Consider the following 8,990-nt stretch of genomic DNA (forward strand, 5'->3'; position numbering starts at 1 on the left):
TGTACTCCACCCTGTAAGGTGAGGGGTGTCAGACTGCCCCTAGTGGGGGATGTCTCCCAGTTAGGCTACTCAGGGGTCAGGGACCCACTTGAGCAGGCAGTCTGTCCCTTCTCAGATCTCAACCTCCGTGTTGGGAGATCCACTGCTCTCTTCAAAGCTGTCAGACAGAGTCGTTTGCGTCTGCAGAGGTTTTGGCTGCATTTGTTATTGCCCTGTCCCCAGAGGTGGAGTCTACAGAGACAGGCAGGTTTCCTTGAGCTGCTGTGAGCTCCACCCAGTTCGAGCTTCCCAGCAGCTTTGTTTACCTACTTAAGCCTCAGCAATGGCGGGCGCCCCTCCCGCAGCCTCGCTGCTGCCTTGCCGGTAGATCACAGACTGCTGTGCTAGCAATGAGGGAGGCTCCGTGGGTGTGGGACCCTCCCGGCCAGGTGTGGGATATGATCTCCTGGTGTGCCTGTTTGCTTAAAGCGCAGTATTGGGGTGGGAGTTACCCGATTTTCCAGGTGTTGTGTGTCTCAGTTCCCCTGGCCTGGAAAAGGGATTCCCTTCCCCCTTGCGCTTCCCAGGTGAGGCAATGCCTCGCCCTGCTTCAGCTCTCGCTGGTCGGGCTGCAGCAGCTGACCAGCACCCATCGTCCGGCACTCCCTAGTGAGATGAACCCAGTACCTCAGTTGAAAATGCAGAAATCACCGGTCTTCTGTGTCGCTGGCGCTGGGAGTTGGAGACTGGAGCTGTTCCTATTTGGCCATCTTGCTCTGCCCCCCACTTCTCATAATTTAGAATACAAAGCTATATGAAATTAAATAGTAGACATTGCATTATTTATTTTCCAATAAAAATATGTTGTAGGAAAACATTCTTGCTAAAAAAAGTGTGTACTTTTTTAAAAGATGAAAAGTTTTGTGTAATTTGAAGCTTATTTAAAGGTTATATATAAAACAAGGAAAAGGAAGCAGGAAATAAGAGATGTAAAGAAACTTTTAAAAATAGAGGTTTTCTCTGGTAAGAAAGTTTAACGAGAAATAATTTTATATGAGAAAGAATCTTGTATGGAAAATTCAGACCTAAAATAAAATGACTAGTTGTTTTAGAAAGAGTGATATTCAGGACAAACCTGAAAGTTCCAGCCTGTCATGAGTGGTCTGTGTAAGTCATAAAAGAGGATTAAAAAAAAAAACCTTTTATATGATCAAGTTGTATATAACTAAAGAAAAAATATAATGCTCTTTTAGAGATTGGGCTTGATGTAAAACAAAAACACTTATACACTAAATTATTTGTTAGAACAATGAAATTTTCTTAAGAGGTTGATTTACTCATTATAAATTATAAGATATATTAATTTCTTTTAACCCAAAGTTCAACTTTTATTGCATCTCACTGTTTTTCAGCTTTCTCTCACTCCCGTTTTAAAAGGTACATTTTCTAAAAGGTCTAAAGGAAATGTTTTCATTCAACATAATATTCTCTGCACTGCAGAAGGTCTTTTATTTTGCCTTTTGGTAACTGGCCTAATAAATTGTATGTTTTATCAAAATAATTTCTATGCCATTATTATTAAGTTTGGTTTGCTTAGGAAAAAAAAACTGAGATTTAATTTTTTTTTTACATTAATGTTATTATTTACATTCATGTATCTTCCTGTATGTGCTTTTAATATCCTTGTGACATTGAGTTACAGGGCTTTGACTCCTGGGTGTAAAAAGGGCACCAAGTCTTGCTAGATCTTAAACACTGAGAGCAACTAAAGTCTCATCTTCAGGCCCCATAGAAGATACCAATCAAAATAAACTGTATCCCTGAGATAGAGGCCAAAAATTGAAGCTGTGTCAACTCAAGGCCCAGAGACTATCATGGAAAAGTTGGACATGGGAGATTGTAAGGGCTGATTTTGAAAGAGAAAATAAATTCAGTTTCTCTATAAATTAATCATTCATTTCAAAGACACACTGATGCAAGACCAGCATATGGGCCCCTGTGTCAGATTAACAAGGTTTTCTTGAAGCATTAACCAAGTCCTTAATAAAAGTTATAAAGGCTTATGGAGGGTATATCTGATGGTCAAAAATTAAAATGCTATAGATCATTTGTAAAATTTTGAGAAACAAATTTATTTGGCTTCATGCTGTTATTATTAGGAGTTATTTTGAAAATCAAGTCTCCTCTCACAACAAATAACGGTTTTTGCTTTTTTTTTTTTTTCAAACCCTTGAGTTATCACTTTGGTAATTCATTTAGAATGACGTATTTTACAATGACCTGTTATTCTATTTTGTAATATCAAGTGTTTTAAACCTTTTATATTTGACAAGGTTTCCAAAATGAAATGATAAATTATGTATTTGTGGACCTAATTAATTCTTTAAGATATTAGGTTCCCTAAAGTTCAAAAATGACATAATTTGGCTTATTGGCGCAAAAAGTATACAGGAAGCATTGTCAAATATGAAATTGTGTTTGGTTTTCTTTGGGGTGTATTTGTATAAATATGTTATTGGTATGTTTTCCAAAATTATGGGAAACTCCTGTAATTCTGATATGATTTAGTGTTCATTATCAGTAATAATCATAATTGTTATGTTAGAATTATTGTGTGTCACAGAAGTAACACATTTCCTTGTCAGTTGTATCTTTGAGTATGGTTGCCCTAAAATTTTTGTTATCCATGGACAATTGTCATGTTGTTTTGTCCTCTTTAGAAGGTGATTTTATAATTAGCTATAAAGTTCTTTTTTTTTTTTTTTTTTTTTTTTGAGACGGAGTCTCGCTCTGTCGCCCAGGCTGGAGTGCAGTGGCGCAATCTCGGCTCACTGCAAGCTCCGCCTCCCAGGTTCACGCCATTCTCCTGCCTCAGCCTCCCGAGTAGCTGGGACTACAGGCGCCCGCCACTGCGCCCGGCTAATTTTTTCTATTTTTAGTAGAGACGGGGTTTCACCATGGTCTCGATCTCCTGACCTTGTGATCCGCCCGCCTCGGCCTCCCAAAGTGCTGGGATTACAGGCGTGAGCCACCGCGCCCGGCAGCTATAAAGTTCTTAACAAGTGCTCTTGAATGCAGGTTTCTGATAAGTTTGGAGATTATGACATGAGAATAGAGGAAACACTTTCAGGATTCATGGAGAAGCTAAAATTTTTGTGAATATCAAGCAAAACAGGAATTAGTGGCATGGACTGGACTAATCTTTTTGACTTTTCACTAAAAATGTTGCTGATCCTTTGTTTTGTTTTCTAGTCTTGAAACTTTTCTTTAGAGCTATTGACAACTTTTACCAATTTAGTGTGCTCCTATGAACAAAATTTGGAGCATATTTTTTCTCTCTATCTGATTTCTCCAGGATTTGGAAACTATTTTTAAATATTCTTAACTTATAACAATATAGTTATTTGCATAAAGAATCTGTTTTCATTTGTAACAGGACACAATTGGAGAAACTGATTATTTTACCAGGGCTTTGACTGGAATAGTGTGCTTTCCTTTAAGGAATAAAAACTGCCCTCATACCTTTGCTACACAACCCTTATACAGGGTTTCTGACCTGTGGTAGGTAAAGAATGCCATTTTCTGACAGGTCCAGGAGCCCCAGGTTTATCTTGGAACCTCAAGAGGAGAGGAAACTTACCCCACTTATAGGTATTCGGTGATCAAAATCCATGGCTGGGCTCAGCTTTAAAATGTTTTATCTGAGGAAGAGGCTCCACATTGGTTGGGGATAGGACCCAAAACTGTCTGGGTCTGAGCTGTGGAGCAGAAACCACTTATCCCTCTCATTCCCCAGGACTTCTGTGACTCCTGGGCCACAGAGGTCAGACCAGGCTAAGGGCCTGGGCATAATCCCTGCCTGGCCTCCTTGCCCAAACTGACAGAGGGGCCAGGCTGAGCAGTAGCCCCTCTCTCACCTCAGCTAGGGATCTCCTGCCCCCCAAGCCCAAGTACAATCCACTGTGGAATGAGTCTCTGTCATCACTGGAGGAGGGGCCTTCAGGGTCCACCCCGCCAGAGGAACTGCCTTCCCCATCAGCCTCATCCCTGGGACCCATCCTGCCCCCTTTGTCTGGGGACGATAGTCCCACTACTCTGTGCTCCTTCTTCCCCCGGATGAGCAACCAGAGGCTGGCCAATTGGGCCGGGGGACACCTGGGGCCTAAGGGGGAGCCAGGAAGGGCAGCCGATGATGGGGAGGGCATCATAGGGGCAGCCATGCCAGACTCATTCCCCTACCCCTCCTCCAGGATATGAACAAGCTGAGTGGAGGTGGTGGGTGCAGGACTCAGGTGGAAGCGGGCCAGCTGGGGGGTGAGGAGTGGACCCACCATGGGAGCTCTGTCAATAAGCCCATGCAGGGCTGGCTGCATCCCAATGACAAAGTCATGGGACCCGGGGTTTCCTACTTGATTTGGTACATGGGCTGTGTGGAGATCCTGCAGTCAATGAGCACCCTGGACTTCAACACCTGGACTCAGGTCACCAGGGAAGCCATCAATCAGGTGTGCGAAGCTGTGCTGGGTGCTAAGGGGGTGACAAGGAAGAGAAAGCCCTGTAGCCATCCACTCAGCTCTATCTTGGGAAGGAGTAACCTGAATTTTGCTGGAATGCCAATCACTCTCACCACCTCCACCAGCAGCCTCAACCTTATGGTCACAGACTGCAAACAGATTATCACTACCACATGCAATCTATCTTATTTGCATCCAGTGGGGATCCGGACACAGCCAAGTATGTTGCCAATGTTGCCAAAGACCCTGTGAACTGGAAAGCCTGCCACATTCTGGAGTGTCCTGAAGGGCTTGCCCAGGATGTCATCAGCACCATTGGCCAGGCCTTTGAGTTGCACTTTAAACAATACCTCAGGAAACCACCCAAATCAGTCACCCCCCATGACAGGATGACTGGCTTTGATGACTTAGCTTGGGATGAGGAGGAGGAAGAGCCACCTCACCATCAGCACTATAATGACTTCCTGGGAAGAAACCCCCTCTTGGGCATGTAGTATACATGAGGCTTCGGGAAGCAGCCACTCTAGGGGCTGCTCAACCCTCTCTACCCAGTGCCCAGACCCCCAGCCACTTGGGAGCTACACTGCCTGTAGGATAGCCTGTTGGGGGAGATCCAGAAGTTTGCAAACAGATGCCACCTCCACCACCCTGTCCAGGCAGAGAGCTCTTTGATGATCCTTCCTGTGTCAACATGCAGAACCTAGACAAGACCCAGCAAGCAGGGAGTGGTGCTGGGCCCCCCAATCCTGCCATCAATGGCAGCACAACCTGGGACCTGTTTGACATGAAGCCCTTTGAAGATGCTCTTCATGTGCCTCCTCCTCCGCAGTTGATGTCATGGCTGAGCAGCTCTGAGGGGACCCCTGGTTCCATGGGAAGCTGAACCAGCAGGGGGCTGAGGCACTGCTGCAGCTCAACAGGGACTTCCTGGTGAAAGAAAGCATGACCACACCTGGCCAGTATGTGCTCACTGGCTTGAAGAGCGGGCAGCCCAAGCATCTGCTACTGGTGGACCAAGGGTGTAGTTTGGACAAAGGATCACCACTTTGAGAGTGTCAGTCACCTTCTCAGCTACCACATGGACTATCACTTGCCCATCATCTCTGTGGGCAGAAAACTGTGTCTACAGCAACCTGTGGAGTGGAAACTGTGATCTGCCCCAGCACTCTCTTCCAGAAGATGCCCTCCAACCCCTTCCACCCTATTCCCTAACTCTCAGGACCTCAGTTGGGAGTGTTCTGTGGGCATGGCCTTGTGTCAGAGCTGGGAGTAGTGTGGACACTGGGTTTCATATCCAGCTGAGTGAGAGGGTTTGAGTCAGAAACCTGGGGAAGAATCCTGCTTCTCCCCAAGCATTAATCATCAAAGTATTAATGTACAGAGTGGCCCTTTACCTGGGTCTTTTCTGTGTCAACCTGATGCCCCTTCCCCAAGAAGGTGAGTGCTTGTCATGGAAAATGTCCTTTGCTGACAGGCCCAGTGGAACAGTCCCCCTTCTGGGCAAGGGGGAATGAATCACACTTCTGGGCTTCAGGGTACCCCAGACCCCTCTCAACACCCCTACCCCTATGTTTAAACTTTGTGCCTTTGACCATCTCTTAGGTCTGAAGATATTTTACATAAAGAGTTATTGGGACCCTGAGTTCAATGACAGGGATGCCAGCACCTTCTTGGCTTCTGGGACCTGTCTTCTCCTTGCTCAGCACCCTCTCCGGTTTGGGTTGGGAGAACAGAGGCAGGAGTGGCGGCTGTCCCCTCTCTCTGGGGATATGCAACCCTTAGGGTTTGCCCCAGGGCCCCCTCCTGGCCAGGGAGGAGATGGATCCCTCCCTTGCTCAGTGGCTCCTGGCTGGGGGCCCCTCACCCCAAGGTGTCTGCATATACATTTCATAAGGCCCACCGTCCCATGTAGCATGCCTATTGTACTCCACAGCCAAAGTGTAGCCCTCCCTCCTGGAGCCTCTGCCCTGCCTCCCTTTCTGGGAGGGGGGTGGGGGTTATTGAATTTGGGCCTCTTGTAAGTTAACTCTCCCAGGTGGATTTAGTGGAGGTAGGAAAAGGGGCATTGAGATTCTAAAGCAGTAGACAATCCCCAAATACCATCTGTAGAATTGCAACTGCATTCTTTCAAAATTTTGTATGCATATATTTTAGGGCTGTAGACTTACTTTTCTAATTTTGTTTTCCATGGTTTATTCTTGAGCACAAAATGTTAATCAGTTATTACATTTATACATCACCTTTTTGACTTTTCCAAGCCCTTTTACAGCTCTTGGCATTTTCCTCCTCCAGGCCTGTGAGGTAACTGGGACCGGCAGCATTATCTTTTATACCAGAGACCTGAGGCAGATGAAATTGATTTCCAGCTAGGACAAGAAAAACTTGGGCCTCTTACCGCGAGGCTGAGAGGCAGAAGTTTGCCTGAATGCTGGTCAGTTTCACGGATGGGAAACGCAAGACCTACAATTCCTGAGTACCTTCTACAGGCCTGGTACAGCCTAGGCCCGGGGTGGCCACACCACAGCAAACAGGCTCCTCTCTTTCGGCCTTGTGGATAAGGGAGAGTTGACTGTTTTCATCCCACCCTCCTTTTGTTGTTATTTGGATGTTTCCACGGTCTCGCTTATACCAAAGGGAAAACTCTTCATTAAAAAGTCCGTATTTCTTCTACAAAAAAAAAAAAAAAAAAAAAAAAAAAAAAAAAAAAAAAGTTTTATCTGAGATTCCTTCTATGGAACAAAGTTTCATCAAAGCCAATTTAAAAGTCTATGTAAAAATGATTATTCTTGCTGCACGGTACACAAATAATTAGGCCAAGTATAATAAAGCTAACCAGTCCTACTGTAATCTGTCTTTAGTTAAAATGGAAAACTGGAGAGAGAAAAGTTATGTTTAAAAACTGTAGTACATCTGTTGTTAGATTCTAGCCTTACCTAATTTTTTAAAATTTTTATTATTTTCTACAGTTTGAACCAAATTCTAATTTTTCTTGACTATAAGACTGCTAAATAATGTTTTTATTTTTTTTCCTTTTTCCCCATTTTTCCTAATTTGAAATTACTGGAAACTAAGCTGTGCTTTCATAAAGCCATGAATACTGAAGCTGGACAACTTAAACTTCAGAAGAAAATAATAGCATCCTATGTACATACGTAAGTGACTTCCATATCTGCCTACTGATGTATGAACTTCAGACTATGTGGCCTATATTGATTTTCCAAGATTGTTCTTTTGTTTGTTGTTGTTTTCCTCCCTTTTTTACCCCTATTTTCTCTTCACAGGACCTTCTAAAAATGAGCTTTCCTAATAACTCAGGGCCTACCTTTCTAGGAATAAAACGACCTAGCCATGAGAGATCAGATGAAACCTGAGACCAAAGACTCATTTTATTCTACTATGCTTTCTCCAAAAGATTTTTAAAAAGAAAAGGTGGAAAGTGTGAAAGAAAAATATCTTGAGACCCTAAAATCACTGAGCTAAAAAGGAAAATTTAAGCTGGGAACTGCTGAGGGCAAAACTGCCTCCCATTCTATTCAAAGTCATCTCTCCTGCTCACTGAGATAAATGCATATCTGATTGTCTCCTTTGGAAAGGCCAATCAGAAACTTACAATAATGCTACTATTTTTCTCTCATCTACCTGTGACTTGGAAGCTCCCCCTCTGCTTTGAGTTGCCCCTCTTTTACTTCAAATTGTCTCACCTTTCTGGATAGACCAATGTTCATTTTACGTATATTGATTGATGTCTCATATCTCCCTAAAATGTATAAAACCAACCTGTGCTCTGACCACCTTGGGTACATGTTATCAGGACCTCCTGAGCCTGTGTCTTATGCAGACATCCTCATCTTGGCAAAATAAACTTTCTAAATTAACTGAGACCTGTCTCAAATTTTCGGGTTTCATAAGATAAAGCATTGTGTAAGTGCTTCAGGGTTCATAAAAGACTTTTATTATTTATTAATTCAACAAATATTCATTGAGTGCCTATTATACATAGTGTGAAGAGATAAATTACAGTATTATGTAGTAAGTTACATTAGAAAATGTATTTATTTATTCCTTAAAATATTTACTGAGTGTTCACTATGTTTCAAGCACTGTTTCAAGCACTGACAACATAACAGTACACAACATAGGAAAAAACAAAACAAAACAAAAACCTTGCTGTCATGGTGTAGCAGGACGAGCCGCAGACAAAACCCCACAGACACAGAAGTAGTGAAGGAAGTCACTTTAATCAGCTGGAAGCATCAGCAGACTAATGTCTGAGCTTCTTGAGTGCACAATTTCTGTCCCTTTTAAGAGCTCACAACCCTAAAGATTTTACATGAAAGGGCCGTGATTGATTGAGCACCCTAGGGGGTATGTGACAGGGGCTGAATGCACCGGTAATCAGAGTGAAACTGAACAGAATGGGAAGTTTCACAATGTCCTTCCATACAGTGTCTGGAATCTATGGATAACATCAGTTGCTAGGTCAGGGGTTGAATTTTA

General features: G+C 43.5%; 1 pseudogene; it reads left to right on the forward strand.

Annotated features, from left to right (window-relative positions):
• Window positions 1-3,912: 3,912 nt before the first annotated feature.
• On the forward strand, window positions 3,913-5,646 carry LOC102138747 (SHC-transforming protein 1 pseudogene; annotated as a pseudogene).
• The last annotated feature ends 3,344 nt before the right edge of the window (window positions 5,647-8,990 follow it).

The sequence above is a fragment of the Macaca fascicularis genome, chromosome X (assembly GCF_037993035.2).
Source record: "Macaca fascicularis isolate 582-1 chromosome X, T2T-MFA8v1.1".
Classification (NCBI taxonomy): Eukaryota; Metazoa; Chordata; class Mammalia; order Primates; family Cercopithecidae; genus Macaca; species Macaca fascicularis.